Below are 21,267 nucleotides of genomic sequence, written 5' to 3' on the forward strand. Positions count from 1 at the left end.
TTTAAACGTGATTGTTAAACCTAGTTGTTTTGTTATTATTTGTTTTCATTAATGCTGAATTTAACTACTATAAGCAACATAATATATTATTATTTAAAAACAAAACATGATGGAAGTTATTTCAATATATGGTACGTTTTGATTAGTCTATAAAATATTATAATACACTTAATACACTATATATGTCGGGGTCATCCACGTCCATAAATTACGTCACTCTCATTGGGGTGGGGGATACATAATTTTGTATCGGTGTATGATAAAGGGGAGGGGGGGGGGGGGGTTCAAATTATGTGACGTCACGCTTTTACATTATAAAACAGCAATGTTAGAAAACGAATTTTAGCTGTTATTTCGCGTTTTAGAAAAAGGTTTTAATACATTGTAATAGGAATCGATTTAAATACACTAAGTTGATAGAGTTTAGACAAGATTTTAGAAAAATATCGTATTTTAAGAAAAACTCAACAGCAATTTTGAGGGGGGGGGGGGGGGGTGTAGGATGTGGTGTGACGTCATTTTAAGGGGTGTGTCTGGCTTTTTGTGACGATGTGTGACGGAGGGGAGGGGGGAGGTAGAAATCGTCTTAAAAAAGCCTGACGTCATTTATGGATGAACCCATAAATTTAACGATACGACTAACGTCTACTTACATATAATTAAGCTGTATGCACATGCACTGTGTCAATATAACAGGTTGCAGGGAATAGGCCCTGTTAAAAAATAAAAAAAAGAAACAATCTATAGCAATTGTAATTAAATATGAAACAAAGACACTATTTAAATTTAGGAATGGTTGAGTTATGTTTCATTAATGATAGACATACCCATTATCAAACACCTTTTATCGTCATTTAAATAGTGATCAGTGTATAAAAAGGAATATAATGTTTTAAGTTTTTATCTTTAAGGTATGTGATTGAAAAACCAGTGGACTATTTACAACGGTTAAAAAGTATGTAAGTATGCAGATAGTGGTCGTTAGTATAAGGCCCAATGGAGGCACAATGTAGAAAAACAACTGACTAAAGCAGGACTATGTTGGGGGAATGTCGGCAAAAAATTTCAGAGACTGACAAAAGCAAAAATAGATTTTTATTTGGGCCCCGATGTATTTGGGACACAAAACGGAAAATATGATGTTGATAATATAAGATCTTTAATAATTAAATGGTGAACGTTTATCTTAATACAGACCTGCAAAAACGAGTGCTGGTTTGATACTAGTGAATGTGAGAGGGGGGGGGGGGGAGGGGGGAGAGCTAAAACTGATTTTTTTTGGTGCAATTTTCGTGCTGGCAAAGATACCTTAGACCAGTGGCGTAGGCAGGGGGTGGGGTAGGGAGGGTCATAACGCCCCCCCATAGACCCCTCGGTATATATATAAAGTATGAGGGGGGGGGGTGCAAATCGAAAGTTTGGGGGGGGGGGGGTGCAAATCGAAAGTTTAAGGGGGGGGGGGGGGGTGCAAATCAAAAGTCTGAGGGGGTGTGCAAATCGAAAGCTTGTCCCCTGCTAAAAATTGGAACCACCCCCCCCCCCCTTTGAGACGATCCTGGCTACGCCACTGCCTTAGACTCCATGACTCAACCAAGTGGTATGTTTTTGAACCCAAGTTTGTTGCAAGCCAAAGAGTCCTTTTATGTTGGCCACACATTCTTCAGAAAGCTCCAGATTAGAGCTCAAACAAAATATTTCGTGAAATTTAAGCATTCCGGATCAAGTATCTAATTACCTTTTTTAACAGACAAAAAATACTGATAGTGTGTGTAGAGATAATTTTAGATACATAATATTATGGGGCGACTATAAATACGATGTAAAAACTGAGGTTTTTATATTCGTCAAAAATATATAATTATCACATTTTATTAATTTGATAAACTAATAACTAGATTTTTTATCGTTTCTAGATGAATAATTAAGGGGACGAAACTCGATAAATGTCAGAGTAATGCAACCTAATTGTTTTGGTAAAAAAATGAAACTACAAGGTGTCTGGGTAAAACTAATTGATTTTTTATTTTATTTCGAGAGTGCTAAAAGTGGAAATTAGGACAAGACTCCAGGGGATAAAACCTCATTAAACTTTTTGGACGGCGTTTATCAGAGGATGTTGTTGTCGGGGATGAATCACGGAGGCCGTTTAACCAGTGCACCAAGGCTAAATACTTCGCTAGATGAATCCTTTACTACAGCCTACACAAACCCACTTTGTCACAGGTTTTATACAAACTACCACCATGCTAACATTGCTGATCAAAACACAACTACTACACAAGTATAGCATGACCACACCATAAACAGAGTTTCTTCCAGGGGCTCTGTTCGGAGGGCTCAGCCCCCCCCCCCCCCTGAAAAAAGTATACCGCACCCCCTCCCCCCGAACGAAATGGAATTTATATAGAAAATATATACTTTTAACACTGACCGCCCCCCCCCCCTCCCTGGAAATTTTAGTCCGCCCCTCCCCCTCCGCTCCCCCGAAAATTTCAGGTGCCCTCCTCCCACCCACCGGAGAATAAAGTCTGGAAGAAAAACTGACCATAAATCCCACACGAAAAACGTTGCTCTACACAGAACCACAGCACGACTACAGCAAGACCACGACATCAACACCACAAAACTACAGCAGCTTTACACACAACTACCACTCAACCACAGCCGCTCAACACACAACCACAACTTAAATACCTCTCAACACACAACCACAAAAAAAAAATACCGCTCAACACACAACCACAAATTAAATACCGCTCAATACACAACCACAACTTAAATGCCGCTCAACACACAACTAAAACACGACCACAAGTGCTTTACACACAACCACCTCACAACCGCAGTTGACCTAGAACCTACACACAAGCACCACCATCACCACCAAATAGCCATTTAACGTCCCCCCCCCCACCTGTTGTCTAACCCCTCATAACATAACTAATCTAAAAGAGCTATCTTTATAACTCACATACATGATTTATTTATATTTTTTTTACCCTCAGTCGCCCCACTAACACGTGAACCCAACACAAATTCCCCCAATTTTTAGCTAGCCTCTCCAGATAATTTGAATAATTCAATTTGTTTCGTTATTTCAAAGCGTTCCCCAAAGCTGTTCCTTGTTTTTTTTAATCTGCAGTTTCTTTTCGCTTTTTATTCTTTGAATTCTTCTTTCTTTTTTTCTCTTCCTATTATCATCTTTAAAAAAAAAATAATTCATTTAAATTGTCAATATTCGTGTTTTCTTTTCTTTCATGTTTTTCATTTTCATTTATCATCCCTTCATCATACGGGTTTTTTTAAAATAAAAATATAGCATGTTTGTAAAGCGCTTTGTTTCGTTGTATTTTTACTTCTAATTTTTCTCACTACAGCGTAAATTTAAATAAGATAAAACATCAAAGTTGTTGTAACAAGAGTATAAAGTGATAGAACTTCTTATATCAAATTGTATGCATTTTTTTTCATTTGAAGCAGTATATATTTTTTATCTATCTAAGCTAGAAACAAAGACTTGACATACCACTAGATAGAAGAAATTTACATTTTAAATCTTCGTCAATTATGTTTGACGAAGGGTTAGTAGAGCTTATTGTTTCAGTAAACTGGAGTTTACTATACATGTGAAGGATTACAGTTAGCTCACGTAAGATGAACGAGTGAGAAACACGATGCATCTGTCTTTGTTTTACTCTTTTCTTCTTCATTCTTTAATGTTGGAAAGGAGCAGTGTTTCTTTCAGACTTTTTTTTCTCATCGAGGGGGGGGGGGGGGCAATCGATATTTTTGGTAGGCGGACTAATTTTTTCGGGGGGGGGGGGGGGGGGTGAGATGGACCGACACTGATAAAAGTATATAATTTAGATATAAATTCTATTTCTTTCAGGAGGGCGGTAGACTTTCCCCGAAAAGATGTCAGGAAGAAATTCTGGACGGGAGCTCTTAAAACACAGTTAAATAGTACGTGTTATCATATTATGCGCCATCCAGGCCGTTGATACTCTATTTCAACCTGCTTTCTTATGAGCTTACTTCCACAGCCTTTGTCCATCCAAGTATAATATACACGTCAGCATTTGTTTGACTGTGGAGTTGTCTTTCCTAAATATGTTCTTGTCCCCAGATATAGAGCCTCATCTACCCCAGGGTTCGAACTCGGGACTTTTAGGTGTAACAGCCATGAACTTTACCAACCCATGCCAACCCAATGTTTTACTCACTTACGTATTTCCATATGTGTATCTCCAACACAAATGTCAAGGCAGTATTGCTCTAACGCTCGGAGACTTGGAGGGTTACAAAGGCAAATACAGAAATGCTACAGTCGTTCACAAACAAATGCTTACGACATATACTTAGAATAAGATGGCCAGACAAAATACCAAATAAAGACCTGTGGCAAAATACAAAACAACTGCATATAGATTATGGAAATCAAAGCCCGTAAATGGGGATGAATTGGACATACCATGAGAAGGGAAGAAGATAATATTACAAAGAATGCTATGGACAGGAATCCCCAGGGAAGAGAAGTGGGTCGGCCAAAGAGATCGTGGAGAAGAATATTAGAAGAAGAGACAAAGACAGCTGGGTTCCAGAGTTTCTTCAAGACACATCTCTTCGGGGATGGGGGAGGGGGGGGGGAAAGGGAGGTCTCCCTTTACCCCCACCCCCCACCCCCACCCCACCCTCCCGAAGAAAGTCTCCCGCCCCACCGAACGAGATGGAATTTATAAGTTGTAATTACGTCATACGTGATTTCCCCCCCCCCCCCCCCCTATCACAGTCGCGCAATCGTTTCAACACGCACAAGAATAGAAGGGGAAGTAATCGAGCTTATCACGAGTTATCCGCCCTTACGTTAAAATTACACTTCACGCGTAACTGACCAGAGGCGGATGATGTAATCGTGTCAGCTGTCATAGCAGACGGGCACTGCGCGTCATATCCGCCGTGTGTAGTCACGTGGACAAAGGATACCTTCCGAGGGGTAAAACAAGACAGATGTGTAGAGTGTAGCCCGCTCATAGCATTGGTTAGTTTTATAAAGCACCAACTTTTACTGGTTAATTGTTGCATTATAATATTGATCAGCGTTTAATTCAGACATTTTCTCCGGGGGATGGGAGGGCACTTTTAGATGTTTGGGGTGGCGGACTTGAATTTTCGTCACTGATTGAAGTAAATATGTTCTATATAAATCCTTATTCGTGCGATAGAGGAGGCGTGGGGGGGGGGGGGGGGGAAGGGGAGGCGTGGGGTGCTATATGTGCTTCGAGGGAGGGACACTGACCCCCCCTCCTCCCTAATAGATGACGGAAATTAACTCTGATATTGATAAATAACATAAATTCATCAACATTATTTATTATTATTTAGGAAGCATTAATTTTATACCTGAACATGATCCCCCCTCCAATGAATATCGGCTGACAGGTGGGTCCGTAGTCATCAAGTAAACGGAAAAAAAAAGTCACAGGAAAAAAAAACACAGAAAAAAGTCACAGTTTTTGCTAGGAAAAAAAGTCACAGAAAAAAAGTCACAGTGGAAAAATTTTATCGGAAAAAAAGTCACAGAAATAAAGTCACAGAAAAAAAGTCACAAAAATCTTTTTAGAAATATTTTTATTAATTTGTTAAGAATTGTAAAATCTTGTATGTTTATTGTTGTGGGTTGTATTTTTTGATAGCGTAAATTATTTATAGACGTTAAAAGCATTATGATTTATAACAATTGTAAGTAAAAATACTCTAAGATAATTAACACACCAATCTCAACTTTTGTTACGTATTTAGTTAAATACGCGGTAGAAAAGTTAATTATAAAAGAAATTTAGGCACATTTTGCGTAGGCTATTCTCTGTTCAGCCTCTCCTCAGTAGGCATTGTCCGAACATATTTTGTGTTGTTGACGTTATGCGTCAATGACAGCCTTTGAACCTTGTCGGCTTTCTGTTTTGATCCTAAGTTTTGTTATGTAATGAGCGTGATAAATGTGGGCAGTAAAGGTGGTTGAACTAAACATAACTATTGTTGCCATGAGTTGAGGGCAGCAAGTCATATGAACTTACCATTTCACGGTAATTTAATATTGGTATTTAAAAAAAAACACGATGAAAAACGTGGACTTAGGAGCATTCTTTTAAATGCTACTAATCTTAAATTTAAAATAATTACAATCTACATACTTCATAATAAATATTTTTAGACGAATTATAAAAATTCATATGCGTATACAGCCTACACACATTACTTTACATTTAATTAATCCTAAGTTAATTTACACTCTCTAAATATTTAATACATAAAAGTATTGACAAATATCATGCAAATATAAATTTGTGACTTTTTTTCCTGTGACTTTTTTTCCTGTGACTTTTTTTCCTGTGACTTTTTTTCTGTGTTTTTTTTTCCTGTGTTTTTTTTTCCTGTGACTTTTTTTCCTACAATCGTGGCATAAAGGGGGTCAGGGGTCACACCGTGGTAGATTGGATATGTTTGTGTTAGAGTACAATGTTAGACAGCACAGCTTTACATTTCTTTGTAGTTATCGTTTTTTTTGCCTTTCTAATATTTTTGCCATTTAGAACGGTTGGATGAATACGTTGACATCATAAACGTATCCAGTTACGTGTGTTAAAAAAACAGTATTTAAAAAAAAAAAGAAAGCATTCAGTTGTTTTCAATAAAGCATACAGCTGTATTAAATAAACTTATTGTTGTTTTAAATTATAAAATTTGTAAGTCTATAATTACTTGACTCGCATAATTTAAAAAAAAAATAATTACAGTTTGTTTAGTTCAAAAGTGTGTTTTAGTGTAACTGTTAAGAGTCCTTATAAGACCTAGCGATCCATTGGGCAAATAAAGTAGAGTTCAAATATTTTTTAATGTATATACACACCTTACACAAACTATGTTGAACCCTGCTTTACCACACTTGAGAAAATATTATACAAAAATGTAATCTTTTTGAAAAAAGTGTGTGATAACTTAACTTCTGGTAGTTTTGAAAACTCAATAGCATTTCCAAAAATGTTCAAACTTTTTCAACTAGACCTCTTTCATTCATTTAAGATGGTTTACTTATACATAAATCTAATACAAAACGTTTAAGTACATGCCAGAAAGTAGTATTACTACAGTAAATCTGTATTAGTCCTCAAAAGCCGATGATGAAAACTGTAATACCAAAGCGAACAAGAAGGCAAAAAAAATTACGTTGTAAATAACACACCTATGTGAAAAAAATTAAAAGTAAACAAAAAACATAAGACAAAACAAAAGTGATTTACTTTTCCCTAAATATTTCTTAAATTCGTATGCCCATTGTTATCCCAACATAATATACATAATTTTTAGCATTAAAAAATGGAAAAGTTCACTAAGTAAACTCAAATAATTTTTTTAGAACAAATTAGGAAACCATTTTATTTCAAATTTTTCTCTATCTTTAGAACGGTAGCATATTTTTTATTTTCGTTAACCATTTTTTAATGTTGTATTTTGGTGCGATTCGAACCACTCACCACAAAATGGTAATGCTGTTTCTGTTAAGTACACTAGCCTGAAAGGTAATGCTTTTCAAGAAAATACTGCCAAACAGTCAACACCCTACAATTAGAAGTGCTTGCAATATGGGACAGATGTTACATTACATTCTATGACGCGCTACTGCGCGCTAGAAATGAGCAACGAATTTTTATTTTATTTTATGCGAAGGAGATGTGTTTAACCTTGGGTTTAAATATAGCTGACCCGGAAGTGATGGGGTGGTGAGGAGAAGTGGCGGCATGACGTCACCTGCACTAAACGCTGTGTGGAGATTTTATTTCTGGCCCGGGGGTAGCAAGGGTACTCAGGCACTTCCGTCAAGGGCGAGACTATAGTAAGGCAGGGTGATTGACTGATTACATCACACGTAAATTATTTTTAGCATGAAGAAAAGTCAACGTACTCGTTTTTCTTCTCCTTGTGATTTTTCATTTCACATAGTCTAGTATTAGATATTTTAATTAGCAGTGTAATAATACTTAGTTGGGCAACAGGTAGCTAAGTAATTTTTAGTGAACAGGTGTGGCCGTCATGCCTCCTCACCTTTCATCAGAAATGCTTTGTTTTTGAGTCCAGCGCAGAGTTTCTTCCACCCCCCCCCCCCCAAAGTCTACCGCCCCTCCCCCTCCCCCGAACGAAATGAATTTAAATAAAAAATATATACTTTTAACAGTGTCCGTCCCCCACCTCCCCGAAAATTTGAGTCCGCCCCCAAGAAAAGTTCAGAAGTATCCGAACCCTGTTCCCCCACAGACCTAGGTGAGGGCGCTGACAGATGTATGTAGAGATTGATGACAACCGGAAGTAACGCGATAATGAACAAACGAGTAAACAGCGGCATTGTAGGAAATAAAGCATTCGGTCTACCACTCGACCTCACTGCTTCTTACACTCCTGTTTGTTTATTCAGCTGCAAAATTAGACAACTGCCTCCTCTGTTTTACCTATTACATATCCCATCCCTTTAGCCAATTTAACGCACATGACGATATTACCTGTCATCGCCAACACAAACTAAAATAAACCGGGAGTGATCTCCCCTAAACTTTCTCGAACATTCTTATATAACACAATAGGGGATGGCACCTCGGGATATAGATATGAGTTTTAAGCCATTTTTAATTACCTAAACTTTTAAAAATAGAATTGAATCTCTTAGAAAAAAGAATTGCGCACCACGTGAACGGCAAAAAATATGTGTATAATAGTGCGGAATATTATTAGTACTTTATAAATTCACAGGCGTTTTTTTTTTTTTTTTTTTTTTTGAGAAATCGGAAATAATAACAAGCTTTTATGTAAAAATGCACTAAAAAGTAGAAAATAAATTACACACTACTATTTAAATAACTATAAAGAAAAGCGTGGGTGACATTACTATCCATTACTAATATTTAGGAAGAGACCCACGCTTTTCTTTATAGTTATTTAATAGTAGTGTATAAATAATTTATTTTCTAAAAACGTTTTAATAACAAGCTTCTATGAAATAATGTGACGACGCAGGATCGCATTCACATTGTGAATTACTGTTATGAATAAAATAGCGGCATATCTTACGATGAGAGTTAGTTCGTTTGGACTTTTTCATTCAATTTTTATAACTTCTAGTCTGTTCAATTTAAGATTGAGCCTTGGGAAGGCTGCCAGAAAATAAGGTTGTATATTATTTCAATAGATGATAACTGTAATTGAGTCAATACATATTTATATATTCACATAATGTAACTGACTTTAAGGGTTTCAAGAAATATAATAACGTAAGTTTTATAATAATTTTAAAATCAAATCTTGTAATACTTTATAAAACGTTTGGTCAACTTAATTTTGTTATATTTTAATTTAAAATATACATACAAGTATTTGCAAATTTTTGTACAATTTAATGTTGTTTTAGAGCTACAAAAAAGTAATTACCTTTATAAAGTTACGTGCCTTGGAAAAAGCATATGCAGGCTACGTGTTATTCCCCTTGTTAAAATAAATTATTTTGTCCATCTTTAAATGGTAAGCTAAGTAGAGAAACCTATAAGTCCAACAACATAGTTTTTTTTCATTTATTAATCTTTTACTTTATTTAATTTCTTTTATTACTTTCTCGAATATACGAAGTATAGAGAAAGTATTATAATCGTGCACAAAAATAACATGAAATTTTGACGGTTTTCACCGTTTTACTCCTCAGTCCCTCATCACATACGGAGTATAGATGACTTATTTTAATCGGGCAAAAATTATAAATACAAATATATAAACATTTTGGCGTTTTATGCGTTATCGAATCGTAAAAACTGGACTTTGCGATTCTGTCCGTTGTCTGTGTGTGTGTGTGTGTGTGTGTGTGTGTGTGTCTGTGTGTAAACATGATTACTTGAGTACCGTTACAGCTAGGTTGATGAAATTTCATATATCAGTACTTTATCAAAATCGTAGATCCGTATCAACTTTTGAGCTATTTCCGATAACCGGAAGTGGTACTTTTTCTACTTTGAATTTTTAAAAAGGCTATAACTTGAGTACTATTTTAGATAGATAAATGAAATTTCACATATAAGTAAAAGATCTGATTCTCTACCTTCTGTCAAATTTTGAGTATTTTCCGTTGATTAAAAGTACTAATTTACGCTATTTCCGATTTCTCAAAAAACGAATGTAAATTTATAAAGTACTAATAATATTCCGCGCTATTATGCACGTTTTATTTGGCGATCACAGGTGTGCAATTCTTTTTTCTACGGGATTTTATTCTATTTTTAAAAGTTTAAGTATTTAAAATGGATTAAAATTCATGTCTATATCCCGAGTTCCCATCCCCTGTTTTTTTATAAAAGAATATTCGAGAAAGTTTAGGTGAGATCGCTCCCGTTTATTTTGCGCACGATTACAATACTTTCTCTATACTTCGTATATACGAGAAAGTAAAAAAAAGTGAAAAAAAAATTAATTAAAAACATACCTAAACTCTTAATGATTCAGATAAATTTGAATATTTTAAATTAATATTTGTTTTAAAAATAAAATAAAAATTGCAGGAAGATATAGTAATGGTAATTTCCGCCATATTTTACCAGGTGATTTTTTGGCACGAGCGCCAGACTTTAGTCATAGAACGGGTAAACTATCGGACAGTGTCTCGGTGCATTGAGAAAAAAAAACGTAAACATCTTTTTACGTGGGCGTCAACTACAGCTTAGTTTTTTTTTTTCTTTTTATTGCCGAGTTAACCTTTTTATTTCATCTCATTTGTCATCCATCTTTTTAAGCTGGATTTTGCAACGGAAATGATTGAAGATTAAAAAAAATAATTTCACTTTTCGATTAGATTTTTAAAATCTTTTTCTCTTCATCTTTGTATTAACACTGGAAACTCCGTTGTCCAGAATTCGAATTTTTATTTTTTACATTGCATTATTTGAAAATTAAATTTATAGAAAGTTACAATTCATTCTTGCACTTAAAGTATATCTCAGTGCCCAATCTTCTACTACAGAGAAAAACAGTTTTTTTTCCTTAAGACTTAAACAGATTGTAACGGTCAACGCCTGTTGTATACGAACAGCAAATGATTAAAGCCTATAATGACGGTGGCTTTATATTTTTGGGGCACTTTCCTTAACAAAAAATTAACAGACAAAAGTCTAGTTTGAATGTTAAAGCCTTTAATGACAGGGACGTAACTGCAGTTTTGACACTCTCCTCAACAAAAACTCACCAGACCAGTCTAGTTTGGATGTTAAAGTCTGTAATGATTGGGCTGTTACTTGACATTCTCCTTAACAAAATTTAACAGACCAGTCTAGTTTGGATGTTAAAGTCTGTAATGATTGGGCTGTTACTTGACATTCTCCTTAACAAAATTTAACAGACCAGTCTAGTTTGGATGTTTGAGTCTGTAATGATTGGGCTGTTACTTGACATTCTCCTTAACAAAATTTAACAGACCAGTCTAGTTTGGATGTTTGAGTCTGTAATGATTGGGCTGTTACTTGACATTCTCCTTAACAAAATTTAACAGACCAGTCTAGTTTGGATGTTTGAGTCTGTAATGATTGGGCTGTTACTTGACATTCTCCTTAACAAAATTTAACAGACCAGTCTAGTTTGGATGTTTGAGTCTGTAATGATTGGGACGTTACTACTGTTTTGACTCACAATGTTCCTTCCAGACGGCGCGATTTTGAACACGCCGCGCAATCACATTGTAAAATTATATGTACCCTTGTATGAGTTTTTTTAACAATACACACAAAATCCACACTACATACACTAGCTTTTTCCCCTTAGAGAGAACGTTGGTCAACAGTCTCCACTGAATAACGTTAAAGCTACCTTCGTTTTGACGCTCATATTATGCATACAAATGAAGGAAAACACATTTTTCAATACTCACAAAAATCCAAAATGTAACAGGTTATAAGTGTGTACTGTATTTCTTTCAGACTTTTTCTGGGGGGGGAGGGGGGAATATAAAGTCGATATTTTCTACATAAATTATATTTCGTTCGGAAGGAGGGGCTCCTCGATAGATTTGATTCGGGAGATGGGGAGGGGGGGGGGGGGTGGGGGTGGGGCGAAGGAATGCATAAAGAAACTCTGAGTATGTAGCTCTGCCGTATTAAACTTTCAGTCAACATAACACAGTCCATTTTTATAAGCCTAACTATCAAACTCTCTTTTTCGTATTTTATTGCGTGTTTTGTTTTTTTTTTTTGTTTTTTTTTGGTAGAAAAAAAGCTAAAGAAATATCAAAACTACCGTTCTGAGTTTACATAAAAATTAACTGTTTACTTTAAAAGAAGCAACCCAAATATTACCGCCCTCGCAAAATTTGTTACACATATTACGTAGGTCGACGGGTGCAGCCGGAAGGCGTGGTATCAAAACCAAATTATCAAGCTAATGAGGTTATCACGTGGGTCGTCACGTGACGTCTCTCCACAATTCTAAACATTTGTCGTGATCGAATTGTCGGGAGTCAATGTGTCAGGTCACTCTATCGAGATACGTCCGATTTGTCCTGGTCAGTGTATCACGACTGATTTGTCCGAGTCGTGTATCCCGACCGATTTGTCCGAGTCGTGTATCACGACTCCATAGTCCTGGTCAGTGTATCCCGACATATTTGTCCGGGTCGTGTATCACGACTCCATTGTCCTGGTCAGTGTATCCCGACATATTTGTCCGGGTCGGTGTATCACGACACATTTGTCCGGGTCAGTGTATCACGACCGGAATGATTTGTCCGGGTCAGTGTATCACTACCGATTTGTCCGCGTCAGTGTACACGAATGATTTGTCCGGGTCAGCGTATCACAACTGATTTGTCCGGGTCAGTGTATCACGACACATTTGTCCGGGTCGGTGTATCACGACTGATTTGTCCGGGTTGGTGTATCACGAATGATTTGTCCGGGTCAGTGTATCACTACACATTTGTCCGGGTCAGTGTATCACGACCGATTTGTCCGATCAGAAATGTCGGAGCTAAAACCTCCGATTCTAATCGTCGAGACATGGGTCGGCGTGGTCGAGTCGGTAAAGCTCTCGGTCTCGAGTTCCAAATCAAACAACTGCTGCCTTATAGTGTGTTCTAGGGTGGACAAAGGCTATGGAAGCAAATCCAAAGAAGAAATTTTACCGCCCCCCCTCCCACCACGAATTTATATAGAAAACATACTTTTACCAGTGTCCACCCCCACCCCTTCCCAAAAATATTAAGTGCACCCCCGGAGAAAAAAATCTAGATGAAACACTGGCCTCAATGGTGCACAACCAGTTGACTCGTATACTTAATTGTGTTGGAGGGGGATCCCTTCCAACACTAAAATTAAGAACGAAGAAGAAGAAGAAGAAGAATCGCCGCGACGAATATGTCGTCATCGATGTAGTCCGGTGTTGTGATCAATGGGATCAAAACACAATTCCCGCCACCCGAATCTTTTGTTTTCCAGAGTGGTCTGACGAGATATTTACGAGATTATCAAGGATAGGCCGCGTATAATTCGTGATTGTTATAACAACCTTACACAGCAAAAACTGCAGGCTACACAGTTTCTTTACATAATAGGCTACAGCACATGTGGTTCAGAAGAGGAGAACTGAGGTGCATATCATAAGTACTTATGTCTCGGGGTTATTGAATAAACTAGATACAACTAGTGCATGCATAATCAAAAGGACAAAAGCAAAAAGAGTAGAATTTCAAGTAGGCATAATTGAATGGCATAGAAAAAAAGCATGATAGCATTAAAAAGTTCTTTTTACATCCATACATATATACATACATACATACACGCGCACACACACACACACACACACACACACACACATATATATATATATATATATATATATATATATATATATATATATATATATATATTTATATATATATATATATATATATATATATATATATATATATATATATATATATATATATATATATATATATATATATATATATATATATATTACAAAGACATCAAAGGTCTTTTCATAATTCTCACATGATACATATAAACTTGCGACAGGCACCTAATTTCGAAATGTATTTAGCAGAAATGTAGAACGTATTATTCAGAAGTGTTGTATTACAATTTTTAAAGCATAATTTTAAATACACTTCGGTTAACATCCAGATTTAGAATCACCTTTCCGAGATCGTCTTACAAATTTCGACCTGTGAAAATGATAAAATTTCTTTCTCCCCTTGAAATTTCCAGATTGATCTCCCCTTAGCGCCCCCCACCCCCCCCCCCCCCTACCCACATCCGGTGACAGAGTATCATCAAGTCTGTATCATTCAATTTCCCCCACCCGGGATCAATGTTTTTAAATCACCGGAAGTGGAGCACACGATACTGACAGGCGTATGCTAATTAGCGCATCCGATTCGACGGGAGCGAGGTCGTTAAAAATTAAAATTACAGAAATTTCTGAATCCTGCCGAGTTAAATAAAAGATTTTTTTTAGTCTAATTGACACAGGTGTCAAATGAATGCTTAATTTATCACCAGCGGGAAAATCCGAAACTGAGAATTATGCTTCAGGAATTGACGTGTTGTGACCTCTAGTGTACTGGAGAGTCTTATAGAAAACAACTATGGGTCCTTTGAGAATTTTGTTCATATTTACCTAGAAGAAATTATATCGATATATGCAACTATGCAACGGATGATGACTAATATTAACGTGTATACAGTTTATATGTGGACCTACATCCAATACCTTATAACAAAATATGCTTCAATGCCATAAACGCATCCGTCAACCACGCTTAAATTTTCATACAGAACTTGGTAAAGAATGTAGATCTAGCACTTCTTTCAACGAAAGAAAACTTAAAACCGAAACTAGAAATTTCGTTCTACGGGGGTTACCCGCCCGAAGCCATCGCCTTATTTAAATTATCTTCCCAAATATTTTAGTTTGATTGCATAAAGTTAACATTAAACATAACATGTTAATTGTCTTAATTAATCAATTACAATTATCTTAGTAGTACATTTATATAACATAGCAATTTATTGTACAGCATCATTAAAATGAATACCTTTCAGATTGATCCAAGAAGAATAGACAGATGAACTAGATCAAACTGACTTCATATTGTTAAATAGATAAACCCACTAGCATTAAAACAGTCTTTATCAGCTTTTACTCTGACTAACGAATAGGCATCATGTCTCGTTTTAGCTTTTTATTAAATTTTCTTCAAAAGTTTTAATTACAAAGTGATGTCTACATTTAAATATGGATCGTGACCTTAATAGTGAGATTGGTACTAGGATTATCAGATATTTAATTAGTTTGAAAATGACACATAGCCTACTATTTTTGTATGATGCAATAGTACAATACAACAAATATGTTAAAAGTATGTAAGTTATTGAACATTAAACCTTAAGAGTTCACCAAAATATACATAAATAAACCGGTAGTGATCTCCCCTAAACTTTCTCGAATATTCTTATATAAAACAACAGGGGATGGTAACTGGGGATATAGTTATGATTTTTAATCCATTTTAAATACTTAAACTTTTAAAAATAGAATAGAATCTCATAAAAAAAACATTGCGCACCAAGCAAACGCCGAATAAAAACGCGTATAATAGTGCGCAATATTATTAGTACTTTAAAAATTTACATTAGTTTTTTGAGAAATCGGAAGTAGCGTAAATTACTAATTCCAGTCAACGGAAATTACTCAAAATTTAACGGAAGGTAGAGAATTAGATCTTTTACTTACATGTGAAATTTCATTTATCTATCTGAAATAGTACTCAAGTTATAGGCTTTTGAAAAATTCAAAGTAGGAAAAGTACCACTTCCGGTTATCGGAAATCGCTCAAAAGTTGATACGGATCTACGATTTTGATAAAATACTTATATATGAAATTTCATCAACCTAGCTGTAACGGTACTCAAGTTATCGTGTTTACACACGGACAGACAGACAGACAGACACACACACACACAGACATACGGACAAGATTGCAAAATTATGTTTTTCCGTATCAGTGAGGTGTAAAACGTCGAGATTTGTAAAAATCTCGATTTTTTTTTTTTTGCACGATTACAATACTTTCTCTATACTACGTATATACGAGAAAGTAAAAATAAATTATGTATTAAGTTTTGTTAAGTACAATCAGTGGCGTAGCCAGGATCGTCTCAAGGGGGGGGGGGTTCCAATTTTTTACCCGGGGACAAGCTTTCGATTTGCACCCACCCTCATACTTTTTATATATATACCGAGGGGTCTATGGGGGGATTTAACCCCCCCCCCTAACCCCCCTGCCTACGCCACTGAGTACAATGTCAATCAAAGCGGTAGTAACGTTCCTGTCATTAAATACATTTAATTTTAATTGGCTCCAGCTTTATAACATTTCTCTCAAGTCCTTAACGTTCAGCAACCAGGAGTTGCCAGTTACTATTGAGAGAAGTTCAACCAACAACGACAGAAGTACTGGACGAAAATCGACTTGGTTTCCGTCGGACGTCCGAGAGTTCACGACAGTTTGACAGTAATCGAACATCCATTGACATTGAGAGTAAGAGCTGTGTTTCTTTCAGACTTTTTTCTCCCGAGGGGGGGGGGGCGGACTCTGGTAAAAGTATGTATTTTCTATATATAAATTCCACTTCGCTCGGGGAGGGGGGTGCGGTAGACTTTTCCCGAAAAGATGCCTGGAAGAATCTCTGAGTGAGAGTTTAGTACTTCTCGTGTGTATGTGTCGATTATAGTGGCATGAGGCTACGACTGATATAGAGGGAGAGGATCTATTGATATAGAGGGAGAGGCAACGACTGAAATAGAGGGAGAGGCAACGTTTGATATAGATGGAGAGGCAACGTTTGATATAGAGGGAGAGGCTAATGGGGGAAAGAGGTAGACAGGGGTGGACTGGCTGTGTCCTAAAGGCTTGAGAAATTTTTATAACACCCGATTGAAATTTTTTTGAGCATTGTTTTTCTCCGTCAAACCCTGAATTTTACGCCTTGAAAAGGAAACAGTAAAATGGTAAAATAGAAACACGTTATTTTTTAAAAATGAAAACATAGGATTATTAGAGCACCGTTACTAGGGACCCACTGAGATTTTTTTCTAGGGGCCCACCGGGATTATTCTATGAGTGCCCGGCGGAATGTTTTCCCAAGGGCCCACCGAAATTTTTTTCTGGGGCCCACCGGGATGTTTTCCTAGGGGCCCACTGGGATTTTCTCTGTAAACCAGAGGGCCAGTCAGGAGGTAGAGTGCACGACTGCTAACCCGAAAGTGTCGGGTTCAAATCTTAAGCTCGAATCCGTAGAGCGAAGCTGATTCAAAACAAACTCTTCTTCGCCTTTCATATTGACCCTAAGCTCCGTAACGATATCTTTATTTTACTTCTTAGCGAACCAATGTAAATTTCGTGAGACAAGCTTTTTTTTAAGTGCACACAACCTTTGAACTTAATTAAATTGAAAGAAGAAAAAAAGATGTTCTATGAACTTCAGCAGCCTCCCTGCGGCGCCCACTGAACGCGGGGAAACCACTCGCTCACACAGAATAACATTCGGCTGGAAACGGAAATTCCCGCTTAATCCTAAAATAAGATCGTGTCATAACAAAGCTGCCTTGTTTAAACGAGTTGCTAAACAACGCAAATTGGGAGATGCTTAAGGAATGGCTACAGCGCATGCGCGGTTTTCTTCAAGTCTGTTATTCTACAGTGTTTATTCCCTAGTGCTATTTTTACATGAACAATGTCAGTTTCCTGTTAAATCCATAAAAGAAAAAACACTGGTTTTATATGTTGTGTCTATGATCACGATATTGTTATCTAATCCAGCTCAGAATGTAACAAGTTTACACTGGTTTTCAACAGCTTTACTTACTAAGAAATTGTTGGGAAATATGACTCAATGTCTCTATAAACTACGATAGGACATAATGAACTGACGTAGGACAATAGGACACGTTGTCCTGACATAAGACATTTGAATACGTTGTCTTGACATATGACAACAGCAAATGATCGCCTGACATAGGACAATATGACACTATACATTGACAATAGGACAATATGACACTATACATTGACAATAGGACAATATGACACTATACATTGACAATAGGACAATATGACACTATACATTGACAATAGGACAATATGACACTATACACTGACAATAGGACAATATGACACTATACATTGACAATAGGACAATATGACACAATACACTGACAATAGGACAATATGACACAATACACTGACAATAGGACAATATGACACAATACACTGACAACAGGACAGTATGACACAATACACTGACAACAGGACAATATGACACAATACACTGACAATAGGACAATATGACACAATACACTGACAACAGGACAATATGACACAATACAGTGACAACAGTACAATATGACACAATACACTGACAACAGGACAATATGACACAATACACTGACAATAGGACAGTATGACACAACACACTGACAATAGGACAATATGAGACAATACACTGACAATAGAACAATATGACACAATACACTGACAATAGGACAATATGACACAATACACTGACAATAAGACAATATGACACTATACATTGACAATAGGACAATATGACACTATACATTGACAATAGGACAATATGACACTATACACTGACAATAGGATACTATGACACTATACATTGACAATAGGACAATATGACACAATACACTGACAATAGGACAATATGACACAATACACTGACAATAGGACAGTATGACTCAACACACTGACAATAGGACAATATGAGACAATACACTGACAATAGAACAATATGACACAATACACTGACAATAGGACAATATGACACAATACACTGACAACAGGACAATATGACACAATACACTGACAATAGGACAATATGACACAATACACTGACAACAGGACAATATGACGAAATACACTGACAATAGGACAATATGACACAATACACTGACAATAGGACAATATGACACAATACACTGACAATAAAACAATATGACACAATACACTGACAATAGGACAATATGACACAATACACTGACAACAGGACAATATGACACAATACACTGACAACAGGACAATATGACACAATACACTGACAATAGGACAATATGACACAATACACTGACAACAGGACAATATGACACAATACACTGACAATAGGACAATATGACACAATACACTGACAACAGGACAATATGACACAATACACTGACAATAGGACAATATGACACAATACACTGACAACAGGACAATATGACACAATACACTGACAATAGGACAATAAGACACAATACACTGACAACAGGACAATATGACACAATACACTGACAATAGAACAATATGACACAATACACTGACAACAGGACAATATGACACAATACACTGACAATAGGACAATATGACACAATACACTGACAACAGGACAATATGACACAATAGAGTGACAACAGGACAATATGACACAATACAATGACAACAGGACAATATGACACAATACACTGACAATAGGATAGTATGACACAACACACTTACAATAGGACAATATGAGACAATACACTGACAATAGAACAATATGACACAATACACTGACAATAGGACAATATGACACAATACACTGACAATAGGACAATATGACACTACACATTGACAATAGGACAATATGACACTATACATTGACAATAGGACAATATGACACTATACATTGACAATAGAACAATATGACACAATACACTGACAACAGGACAATATGACACAATACACTGACAATAGGACAATATGACACAATACACTGACAACAGGACAATATGACACAATACAGTGACAACAGGACAATATGACACAATACACTGACAACAGGACAATATGACACAATACACTGACAATAGGATAGTATGACACAACACACTGACAATAGGACAATATGAGACAATACACTGACAATAGAACAATATGACACAATACACTGACAATAGGACAATATGACACAATACACTGACAATAGGACAATATGACACTATACATTGACAATAGGACAATATGACACTATACATTGACAATAGGACAATATGACACTATACATTGACAATAGGACAATATGACACTATACACTGACAATAGGATAATATGACACTATACATTGACAATAGGACAATATGACACAATACACTGACAATAGGACAATATGACACAATACACTGACAATAAGACAGTATGACACAACACACTGACAATAGGACAATATGAGACAATACACTGACAATAGAACAATATGACACAATACACTGACAATAGGACAATATGACACAATACACTGACAACAGGACAATATGACACAATACACTGACAATAGGACAATATGACACAATACACTGACAACAGGACAATATGACACAATACACTGACAATAGTACAATATGACACAATACACTGACAACAGGACAATATGACACAATAGAGTGACAACAGGACAATATGACACAATACAATGACAACAGGACAATATGACACAATACACTGACAATAGGATAGTATGACACAACACACTTACAATAGGACAATATGAGACAATACACTGACAATAGAACAATATGACACAATACACTGACAATAGGACAATATGACACAATACACTGACAATAGGACAATATGACACTATACATTGACAATAGGACAATATGACACTATACATTGACAATAGGACAATATGACACTATACATTGACAATAGAACAATATGACACAATACACTGACAACAGGACAATATGACACAATACACTGACAATAGGACAATATGACACAATACACTGACAACAGGACAATATGACACAATACAGTGACAACAGGACAATATGACACAATACACTGACAACAGGACAATATGACACAATACACTGACAATAGGATAGTATGACACAACACACTGACAATAGGACAATATGAGACAATACACTGACAATAGAACAATATGACACAATACACTGACAATAGGACAATATGACACAATACACTGACAATAGGACAATATGACACTATACATTGACAATAGGACAATATGACACTATACATTGACAATAGGACAATATGACACTATACATTGACAATAGGACAATATGACACTATACACTGACAATAGGATAATATGACACTATACATTGACAATAGGACAATAT

The 21,267-nt window shown here is 36.2% G+C and overlaps 1 protein-coding gene across 1 annotated transcript in view; it reads right to left on the reverse strand.

The window, feature by feature from the left end:
* Window positions 1–21,267, reverse strand: part of LOC131942253 (electroneutral sodium bicarbonate exchanger 1) — a 110,907-nt gene that overhangs the window by 81,590 nt on the left and 8,050 nt on the right. Inside the window, exon 2 of the mRNA XM_059302009.1 lies at window positions 654–713. The gene's annotated coding sequence lies outside the window, so the exon portion shown is untranslated. The remainder of the gene's footprint in view (window positions 1–653; window positions 714–21,267) is intronic.

The sequence above is a fragment of the Physella acuta genome, unplaced genomic scaffold, assembly GCF_028476545.2.
Source record: "Physella acuta isolate Inbredline_101_S28 unplaced genomic scaffold, ASM2847654v3 ptg000397l, whole genome shotgun sequence".
Lineage (NCBI taxonomy): Eukaryota > Metazoa > Mollusca > Gastropoda > Physidae > Physella > Physella acuta.